Source organism: Silene latifolia, chromosome X (assembly GCF_048544455.1).
Source record: "Silene latifolia isolate original U9 population chromosome X, ASM4854445v1, whole genome shotgun sequence".
NCBI classification, from domain to species: Eukaryota; Viridiplantae; Streptophyta; class Magnoliopsida; order Caryophyllales; family Caryophyllaceae; genus Silene; species Silene latifolia.
Window position 1 is genome coordinate 255,225,308 of NC_133537.1, and position 11,386 is coordinate 255,236,693.

An 11,386-nucleotide genomic window follows, 5' to 3' on the forward strand; every position below is an offset into this window, starting at 1 on the left:
GATCATATCGAGAGTGGTTTCCTCGATCTGGAGAATAACTGATTGACCGGATTTATCCACTCGGGATACCTTCCGAGCGTGGCCACGCATTTCGATTCATTACTCCTCGAGTGGCCCCGAGATATTGTTATAACCCCGACTAGGGGTGGACAATTCCTATCGCACTCATTCCTTCGACTAGCCACAGCCATCATAACCCAAAATATGCCCATTTGACCCCATTTACGAAGGTCGTAGTAACACAAATCAAAGTTAATCTGAAACTGTGCCATCTTAGGTGAATAGTCTTTAGTCAAAAGAATCGACTCATTAGAATACTATAGCAGCTCTCGCCACGACCAGGCTATATAAATTTGCCAGAACTCTATAAGCGGTCATTAGGCCCGACAAAATGTTCTTAACGATGCCTATGTGATCGACTTGTCATCTCACATGACTCTATGGCACTTGAACTTGCCATCAATCGCCTCACACTCTAGTCACTTCGAGACGTCACCTCATACAAGTAACTATGGGCAAAACAATGTTAATCCATGTTCACTTTAACGGGGTTCAATTGTCTCTACAACCCGTATGGATGTAACAAAGTATAAATTAAAGATAAAAGACAAATGTGATTATGAACATGAACAAAAACAACACTTTTATTTCATTTCAAAATCTAATGTAAATTTGGTACACGTTTAAGTCCCATGGACGTAACATGCCCATCATGCTTAGCCTGCGATAAAGGCTTGGTGAGCGGATCGGCTATGTTGTCATCCGTCCCAACCTTACAAATCGCAATTTCCTTTCTTTCAATGAAATCCCTTATTACATGATATTTTCTAAGTACATGTCTAGATCTATTACTAGACTTAGGCTCCTTAGCTTGGAAGATCGTCCCACTATTATCACAATAGAGAGTGATGGGATCATCGGCGGTAGGTACTACTTTTAGACCTTCCGTGAATTGCTTGATCCACATAGCTTCCTTGGCGCCCTCGATGCTTTGCTATGTACTCACCTCCGTTGTTGAATCCGTTGATTCTGACTTCCTTGAAGCTTCTCCACTTACGGCACCACCATTGAGCATGAAAACAAAACCAGACTTGTGATTTCATGTCATCCCTATCCGTTTGAAAACTTGAGTCCGTGTATCCTGTAACACGCAACTCATTGTCTCCTCCAAACACGAGGATAGAGTCCTTAGTTCTTCTCAAGTACTTAAGGATGTTCTTGACAGCAATCCAGTGACTCTCACCGGATTTGCTTGATATCTACTCGTCATGCTCAAGGCATACGAGACATCAGGACGTGTGCATATCATGGCATACATGATTGATCCAACAGCGGAAGCGTAAGGGATCAACTTCATGCGTTCAACATCATGGGGTTCGGAGGGACATTGAGTCTGGCTCAATATTGTTCCGGTTACCATTGGTACCAAACCCTTTTGGATTTGTCCATCTTTGAATCGTCGAAGAATCTTATCAACATAAGACTCTTGACTTAGTGCCAATATCCTCTTGGGTCTATCTCTATAGATCAGGATACCTAATATGCGTTGTGCCTCTCCTAAATCCTTCATTTGGAAGTGGTTACCTAACCACTTCTTCTTAAGACAACATTGGAATATCGTTTCCAATGAGTAGTATGTCATCGACATACAGGATTAGGAACACAACATTGCTCCCACTGAATTTCATGTATAAACATGGTTCCTCAACATTTCGAGTGAAACCATTTTCTTTTATAACATGATTGAATCGATGATTCCAACTTCTAGATGCTTGCTTAAGACCATAAATGGATCTCTTAAGCTTGCACACTTTGTTAGGATTTTTAGAATCAACAAAACCTTCGGGTTGTATCATGTACACCTCCTCTTCTAAATGCCCATTTAGAAAAGCGGTTTTGACATCCATTTGCCATATTTCATAATCATGAAATGCGGCGATCGCTAACAAAATCCGTATGGATCTTAGCATGGCTACGGGGCGAAGGTCTCATCATAATGGAGACCTTGGACTTGGGTAAATCCTTTTGCCACTAGCCTAGCTTTGTAGACATCGTCATGTCCTTCTATGCCATTTTTGACCTTGAATATCCATTTGCATTGGAGGGGTCTTGCCCTTTAGGCAAATCTACCAAGTCCCAAACTTGGTTTTCAAGCATAGAATCCATTTCGGACTTCATGGCTTCAAGCCATAAGGTGGAATTAGGACTAGAGATTGCGGCCTTGTAGGTGGCGGGCTCGTCACTTTCCATAAGTAACACATCGAGTGTTCCATCTTCTTCGATAAGTCCCACATATCGATCGGGATGGCGAATTACTCGGCCCGTCCTTCTTAGTGGAGGAGGTACAACCACGTTAGACGACGAAGGAACATCTTCTTGCGTCTCTATCTCGGTTTGTGGCTCTTGAACTTCATCAAGTTCAAAATTTCTCCCACTCTGTCTCTTAGAAATAAATTCTCTTTCTAAGAAGACAGCCTCGCAAGACACAAACACTTTATGATCTTGAGGTTTGTAGAAGTAATACCCTCGAGAGGTCGAGGGATAACCTACAAAGATGCATTTTTCGGATCTTGGGGCTAGCTTGTTGTCGTTCTTAGTTTTGACGTAAGCATCACATCTCCAAATCTTCATATAGGATATATTTGGGATCTTACCCGTCCACATCTCACATGGAGTCTTTTCGGTGGACTTTGTGGGACTATTATTCAAAGATCGAATTGCGGTTTGTATCGCAAATCCCCAAAACGAGTTCGGTAACTCGGTTTGACTCATCATGGATCGAACCATATCTAGCAAGGTTCGATTTCTCCTTTCGGCAACACCATTAAGTTGTGGTGTTCCGGGCGGAGAAAGTTGTGATATAATGCCACAACCTTTCAAGTGTGAATCAAATTCAAGACTAAGGTATTCACCACCACGATCGGATCGAAGTGCCTTAATCCTTTTGTTCAATTGGTTCTCTACTTCGTTTTGAAATTCCTTGAATTTCTCAAACGCTTCACTCTTATGTCTCATTAAATAGACATGCCTATGTCTACTTAAGTCATCGGTGAAGGTTATAAAGTAGTCATAATTACCACGAGCGGTGATACTCATTGGTCCACATACATCGGTGTGTATGAGTCCCAATAGCTCACTAGCTCGTGTCCCTTTACCACTAAAAGGATTACGAGTCATTTTGCCAAGTAGGCAATATTCGCATGTACCAAATGATTGATAATCAAATGGTGTAATCACCTTAGTAGAAATTAATCTTTTGATGCGATTCTCGTTTATGTGACCTAATCGACAATGCCAAATGAACGCTTCACTCGGGTCACTTGTTTTGAGTTTCTTTGATTGAATGTTATAAATATCATTTGTCGGATTTGAGGTCTCTAAAATGTATATGCCATTGATGGAAGTAGCTTGGCCAATAACCAAATCATTCCTAGAAATAGAGCAACGATTGTTCTTAATGACAAAACAAAAACCGTCCATGTCTAGCATAACGATTGAAATAATGTTTTTAGAGAGTGTAGGAACATAAAAACAATTATGCAAATACAACTCAAAACCGTTTGGCAAAGCTAGAACATAAGTTCCTTTGGATTCGGCCGCTACCCGAGCTCCATTTCCAAGTCGAAGATCCACATCTCCCTTGCTAAGCTTCTCCACATCTCTTAAACCCTGTAAATGATTACAAAGGTGAGAACCACAACCGGTATCTAGTACCCATGTTGTAGTGGAAGTATAATTTATATCAATAACATAAATTTCTTTAGGAATTGTACCTTTTGGAGTAATGAGTCCTTCCCTTATATTTCGCAAATACATAGGGCAATTCCTAAGCCAATGTCCCATGCCATAGCAATAATGGCACTCATCATTAACTTGCTTGAAGTTTTTGACTTTCTTTGCTTTCTTCTTGAACCTCTTGCCCTTTGAAGCAAGAACTTGATTGCTAGAGCTCCCACTAGCTTTGGCATCTTTATCTTCCAGAGACAAAGATCCTAAAGATTGCATGAGGTAGTCTTCCTGAGACGGACTCACACGAGGTCTAGTAGTAGTGGGTGGTTTAGAAGAGGTGATGAAATTAAGGTTTCCATCCGAACCTATCCCGAAATGAAGTTCTCTAGTTGTATCGAAATTGTTGTTGGAGCAAATGTCATCAAGAACATTGTGATAAGAATCAATAGTGATAGGTGCGGTAGCATTTGATGGATTCATTGCAAAGAACTACAAATATGGAGGAAAAGGAAATATTAACATTTGTCTTTTTAAATCATACTTGTAAATTTAACAAGATATGAACATTTATATAGTGACCTCTACCCAACTATAATAAATGATTCCAAGACCCAAATTCATATCGACTTAGGCACGGTAGGGCCGATTCATCCTTTATCAATATAACTCGGTGGATTAACGTTTAATCGATTCTACTTTTAGAACTCTTGGTCGATAATATTACATTAACATATATCTTTAGCCCAAAACACATTTGACAAGGGCACGGTAGGGCCGATACATCCCTTATCAAAAACTTTTGTTGAGGTCAATCCAAATTTCGAATAAATGTGTCCATGATCCAAATCCATATCAACTTGGGCACGGTAGGGCCGATACATCCCTTATCAACATGAATTCGGTGGATTAACATTCATCACCCACTTCCCCTACGTAACAAGGTTTGTACCCCGGTAGGGCCGAGTGCACTCCCTCGCGAAATAGGTTTTCATGGTTTCTACTATTTGGTAAGGCTATATCTCAATTAATTGTTTTAGCGAGAGGTCATGTCAATTTATTATCTATCACGTTTTAAGTGAACTAAAGCGGTGAACTACGATAATTCTAATTGACACGGTCGATAAACTCGATAAATAAGACAATGCATGTTTAGTTATGGCGATTTAGCGATGCATGTGACATATAATAAAATGCAAGCATAAAAGAATAAATAAATCCTAGTATGGCCTTTCCTAAAATAGAAAAACTCTTTAACTATTACAAATTCGGAAACCAACTCCATTGGTCCCTTGAACTTCGGTTGTGGCACGCATCTCGAGGTAACACCGTCTTTATGTATCGCCATTCTTGAAGAAATCCGTCTTTAGGAACTCCGGAATGAATAAAATTACATAATAAATTACATAATTTCCTATTATACATTTGTAACTAAAACAAAATAAATCTATTAAATTACAAAACGGTGATACGAGATCACAATAAAAATTACAACCGAATCGATATTCCCATTCATTTCGGGAAATACCAATTAAAATCTAAGGCCATACTAAGTAAAATTACATAATTCAAAATTACATAAATTAAAATTATGACAATCATAAAGAAAAATGCAGCATTATGATATGTATGAACATGCTCAATTTTTATGCTAAATCGCCTTTTAATTAGCCAATATCGTATATTACTCGGTTTTTACGGATTTGGGTGATTTCAACATTTTATAATCACAAAAATGCATAAACTCATATTTATGCATGAGTTAATTACCCTAACCTCTTAGGACTCAAAATATAGTCTCCACTAGTAATTTGACCATAATTAACTTTTATTTACAAAATTGTTCATAAAAGGACCAAAATTACAAAAATAAGCTATTAAACTTCAAATAAATCACAAAATTTCAAATAAATTCAAAATTTGAAATTTAAATTCATGAACATTCTGGAAAAATTCCATGACACTCATAATGTTCAAAATCTTAGGTTAAAAATTTGAAAATTTTAGGAAAAACAATGTTGCGGTTTATCGATATTTAATAAAATAATCATAAAAACATGGAAAAATTATTTTAACTAACTTTTCAATTTTAGATCTGAAAAAGTAACTAAAATGCAACATTAGACGTTTTTCCTAAGTCATAGATTATATTTTATTAATTTTCATTAATAATGTCACTATTTATGCCATTTTTCTTCAAAAATTCATAAATCATGCTAAAAGACTTCTTTATAGCCAATTATTTTACACACATCTTGTAAAATTGCATGTGACAACATATAAATTTTCTATGACCAGATTCGAAATTTAACTCTTATTAACCTATTTTTCTCTTAAATCCATATTTAATAATGAAAAATTCATTTTTCGAGCATAACAAGTGCAAAAATTATGAAAAATTACAGGTTATCTCAAAATAATATATGTAACAACATATCCAAAAACCAACTTAAAATTCGAAGTATAGCTAATTTTCGACCAAAAATGACATTTTTACTCATAAAATCACATTTAAATGCCATTATTATTAAATATGAACAATAAAAATCCGAAAAATTAACCAAAATATCCTAAAACACTTTAGGACCAGAAATATTAACATGCATGTAATTATTTCGTGATATATCATAATAACACAAATTTTACAAGTTTTATTTTGTTATTCATATAACTCGGAAAAACTTTTAACCAATTTGCATGCAAACAACCGTGGCTCTTGATACCGATTGAAGGAAATGTAGATTCATATACATATATAACATACTCATATATGTCTAAAATTTGTCATAAAATTAAAACGGATTTTATGCATGCAAACAACAATATAAATAGAGGAGAAATCATGTCCTTACATTGTAGATTTCGGCTATTAGGGCACAAGAGAGATCACCTTTCTCTTCTTGTTCTTGAGCTTATCCTTATGGAAGAACAAAGATCTAAGTATAAGATCTCTCCCTATGTATTATACCCAAGGCTTCTCCTTAATTTGATTAATATTATAAGTACTAGTATAATATTAATCTTAGTAGAAAATTGAACCAAAAATTATAAAACACTTATATTATTTCGGTTTTATGGGAGGAGGAAGAAGAGAGAATTTTGTCTCTCTAAAACTCTAAAATTTGATTAAGGAATGAATGAATTATTACACTAAAACAAGGTAGTGTATATTAGAAAAATAAGACAAAAACTTTGCCTTTTTCTCTATGGGAAAACCGGTGGGTGGGGTGCTTTTAGGGGAGCCAATGCATGTCTATTTTGGTCTTCACAAGGAGAATAGGTTTGCATGGCTACCTAGCTTTATCATCATTATGTTTTCTATACAAAATATAAACACAATATTTTAGCTAGTGCACCTCCAATATTTCGGCACTTATGATAATATGGTGTCCATATTATTTTCGTCAATTATCTATATGTTACATGTCACATGTCACATATATTTGTTTATGTATTTTTATCATATTAAAAATCAACGTATTAATAAAAATACGTCATATACAAAATCGACTTAGTAATTTCATAATTACTTGTGCCAAAATATTTTTCCATTTATAAATCACAACAGATTGTATTTATATCAATTCATTCGAATTTAATTGTTACATTAAACAGTTTATTTCATCCGAGTAACTATACAATTTAATTACTCAGACCGTATCTCATTTAATCACATTTCAATTTGATACGTAAATTTTACTTCCAAAATCGCCCGTCAATTTTCAAGTAATTTAATTAACTCGTAACGTTATACGATTAATTAAATAATCAATTAAGAGTATTGCCCTTTAGGTATGACCTAGGGGATCAACTGATCACCACCGTCACACGACAGTAATGTCAAACTCTAGTCAGCCAATCATTACCGATATATGTTGACCAGTTGACAGTAACAATATTACTTCCCAATTGTATTCTTAAAATGAGATTTAATAATGATATTTAAATCACGTGATCGCACTATTGTTGAGGACACATTTCCCAACATGAGGTTGTGACTGGCATTGGCCTGGTTGTGGCTTGTTATGGCCTGGTCGTGACCTGTCTTAGCCTGATCATTGCTAGGCTATTCTTGGCCATCTCTCAAATGCTCATAACCATGCTCCTGCTACACCCCCTAGTTGAACAGGGTTTGTCCTCAAGCTTGTATCCCCCTTAACTTCTGAATCTTCTTAGTAAGGACATAGATCCCCCACATTGAAGGTGCCATGAACTTCATATTCTCCTGGTAGATCAACCTTGTAAGCATTTGGCTCCACTCTTTCAACAATTTCAAAAGGACCATCTGCTCTAGGCATCAGTTTGTTTTTCCTATTAGCTGGAAACCTCTCCTTTCTCAGGTGAACCCAGACCAAATCCCCTGGCATGAATTCTTTCTTCTTCTTAGGAACCTTGGACTGTTTCCTGTAATTCTCATTTGCCCTTTCAATATGCTTCTTCACTGATTCATGTAACTTTACCAGCTGTTCAGCTCTCTTTTTAGGATCTATGTTCAGCTCTTCCTTAGGTACAAAGGACAAATTCAAGGGCATAAGTGGATTAACCCCATAGACCACCTCAAAGGGATTGTGACCAGTGGCAGTAGAAGGTGCCCTATTGAATGCAAATTCAGGTGCAGCTAGCTTTAGATCCCAGTCCTTCAGTGTTCTGCTGACTAGAAACCTCAATATCCTCTCCAAAGTCTTGTTGGTGATCTCAGTCTGGCCATCTGTTTGAGGGTGGTGGGAGGTACTGAACAAGAGCTTTGTCTTCAGGAGCTTCCATAGGGTTTTCCAGAAGTAACTTATAAACTTTGTGTCTCTATCTGAGACAATTGTATTGGGTACCCCCATAAAGCCTCACAATTTCTTTTAAGTAGAGCTCAGCAACACTGAAGCATCCTCGGTTTTCTTGCATGCTATGAAATGAGCCATCTTACTGAACTTGTCTACAACCATCATCATCGAGTCCTTCTCTCTTTGTGTCCTTGGCAATGCTACTGTAAAATCCATGCTCATATCCTCTCAAGGTCTATTGGGCACTTGCAATTGTGTGTATGACCCTGCTTGGAATAAGTTATTGGTCTTCTGACATATTGAACACCTCCTGAGAATCATTTGAACATCTCCCGTCATCTTTGCCAATAGAACTGGTCCTCCAGTGTCTTTTGGACCCCAAAGTGTCCTCCTAGGCCTCTAGAGTGGACCTCCCTGATCAGTAGATTTCTGTAGGAGCCCCTTGGCACACACAACTTGTTGCAATTGAATAAGAATCCTTCCTGTAGTATGTATTTCTTTCCCTGAGCTGAACCTCCCTCAGTTTGATTGATCCATTCCTTAGAAAAATCAAGGTCATCTTGGTACAACTCTTTCATGAACTCAAAGCCCAAAACCCTTTACTCTATGACTGCTAACAGAGAATGCCTTCTTAACAGTGCATCAGCAACAACATTGAGCTTGCCCTCCTTGTATTTGCTTGAAAAAGTGAGTGATTGTAAGAACTCGACCCATTTGGCATGCCTGTGACTCAACTTGTGTTGGCTGTTAATAAATCTCAAGGCCTCATGATCTGAGTGAAGTACAAATGGCTTGGGTTTCAGATAATGGCTCCAATGCATCACAGATCTCACAATTGTATAAAATTCCTTATCATAGGTGGAATATTTCAACCTGGCTCCATTTAATTTCTCACTTAAATAGGCCACTGGTCTCTGGCCTTGGACCAGGACAGCCTCAATCCCAATTCCACTGGCATCACATTCAACTTCAAAGAGTTGATCAAAGTCTGGTAACTTCAGAATTGGAGTTTCACACATTAGCTTCTTGATTTTGTCAAAGGACTATTGAGCAGCTTCAGTCCAATGGAAATCTCCCTTTCTCATGCACCCAGTGATAGGTGCAACAACTGAGCTGAAGTTCTTGATGAACCTTTTGTAAAAAGATGCTAGACCATGGAATCCCCTTACTTCTATGATTGTCTTTAGGATTGGCCATGTCTGCATTGCCTTGATCTTCTCCTGATCAACTGATATTACACTTCCAGATATTATATATCCCAGAAATTCCACTTCTTCAACTATAAAAGTGCATTTCTCAAAGCTTCCCATACAACTTTTGATCTTTGAGAATCTTAAAAATTGCTTCTAGGTGTGATAAGTGCTCAATTGGACCGCTGCTGTAAATAAGAATGTCATCAAAGTATACCACAATAAATTTTCCAATACAAGGCCTTAGCACCTCAGTGATTAGCCTCATGAAAGTGCTCGGAGCATTAGAGAAACCCAATGGCATGACAAGCCATTCATACAGGCCATGTTTAGTTTTAAAAGTTGTCTTCCATTCATCTGCTTCTCTGATCCTTACCTGATGATATCCTTGGCTCAGATCTATTTTTGAAAAGATCATGACTCCACTTATCTCATTTAACATATCATCTAGTCTTGGAATGAGGAATCTGTACTTGACTGTTATATTGTTGATAGCCCTGCTATCAGTACACATCCTCCAGGTTCCATCTTTATTTGGAACCAGTAAGGCAGGTACAACACATGGACTTAGAGATTCCCTAACAAAACCCTTAGTCATTAGCTCTTCAATCTGATGTTGTAACTCATTTGTTGCTGTTGGATCACTCCTGTAGGCAGGCCTGTTAGGTAACACAGAATTGGTACAAGGTCTATGTGGTGCTCAATCCCTCTCAAAGGTGGTAATCCACTAGGTAACTCAGCTGGAAATATCTCCTTGTACTTCTAAATCAGGGGAGTAACCTCATCAGGTACGTCAGTGCTCTCCTCTTTCCCGATTTCTTTTGACAGTAGAATAATCACAGGTTCTTCTTGCTTAATTTCTTTGCTCATGCCTGCTTCTAACAAGAATAATACACTATTCATTTCCTCAGGCATATTTGGACTTCCATATTTTCTTTGGTTTGGTGGCAAGGGAGTCAGGGTGACTTTCTTGCCTGCATGCATGAAACTGTAAACATTGTCTTTGCCTTGTTGAGTGGTGTTCCTATCAAATTCCCATGGCCTCCCTAGCAATAGATGGTAGGCATCCATTGGGACCACATCACACAAGACTTCATATTTGTACACCTTTCTAATTGAAAAGGAAACAATGCACTGCTTATCAACCTATCCTTCAGAGCCCTTGCTCAATCACCTCAACTTGTATGGATTTGGATGATCTTAGGTGGGTAAGCTCAGCTTTCTGACCATGGTGGTGGAAGCTACATTGGTACAGCTGCCTCCATCAATGCTTAGATTACACACTATCTCCCTTGGACAGTGCACCTGCTTATGAAGATCAGGGACCTCTGATCAGCTTCCAGGGGAGCTGGTTGAGATTGCATGACCCTCCATTGGACCAAACTGTGCCATGTGTCAGGGTGGGCTACAATCTGTCCCTGGTTTGACCCCTCCTCAGCCTCTACTTCTTCTAGAACCAGAGTTTCACTTTCTTCATACTCAACTAGCACTTCCCTTTCCCATTCTTCAATCTCCATAGCTGTGAGAGCCCTGTTAGAAGGACAATCCTTCTTGAAATGGCCAAAGCCTCGGCACTGAAAACACTTAATATTGTCCCTGGATAGAGGTTGGTTAGCTTTAGGATACATGGGGTGTTTTTCCTTTGTCTCATGTAGGTTGGGTTGCTGGTTTGGGTGTCTCAGTAACTTTAGCACC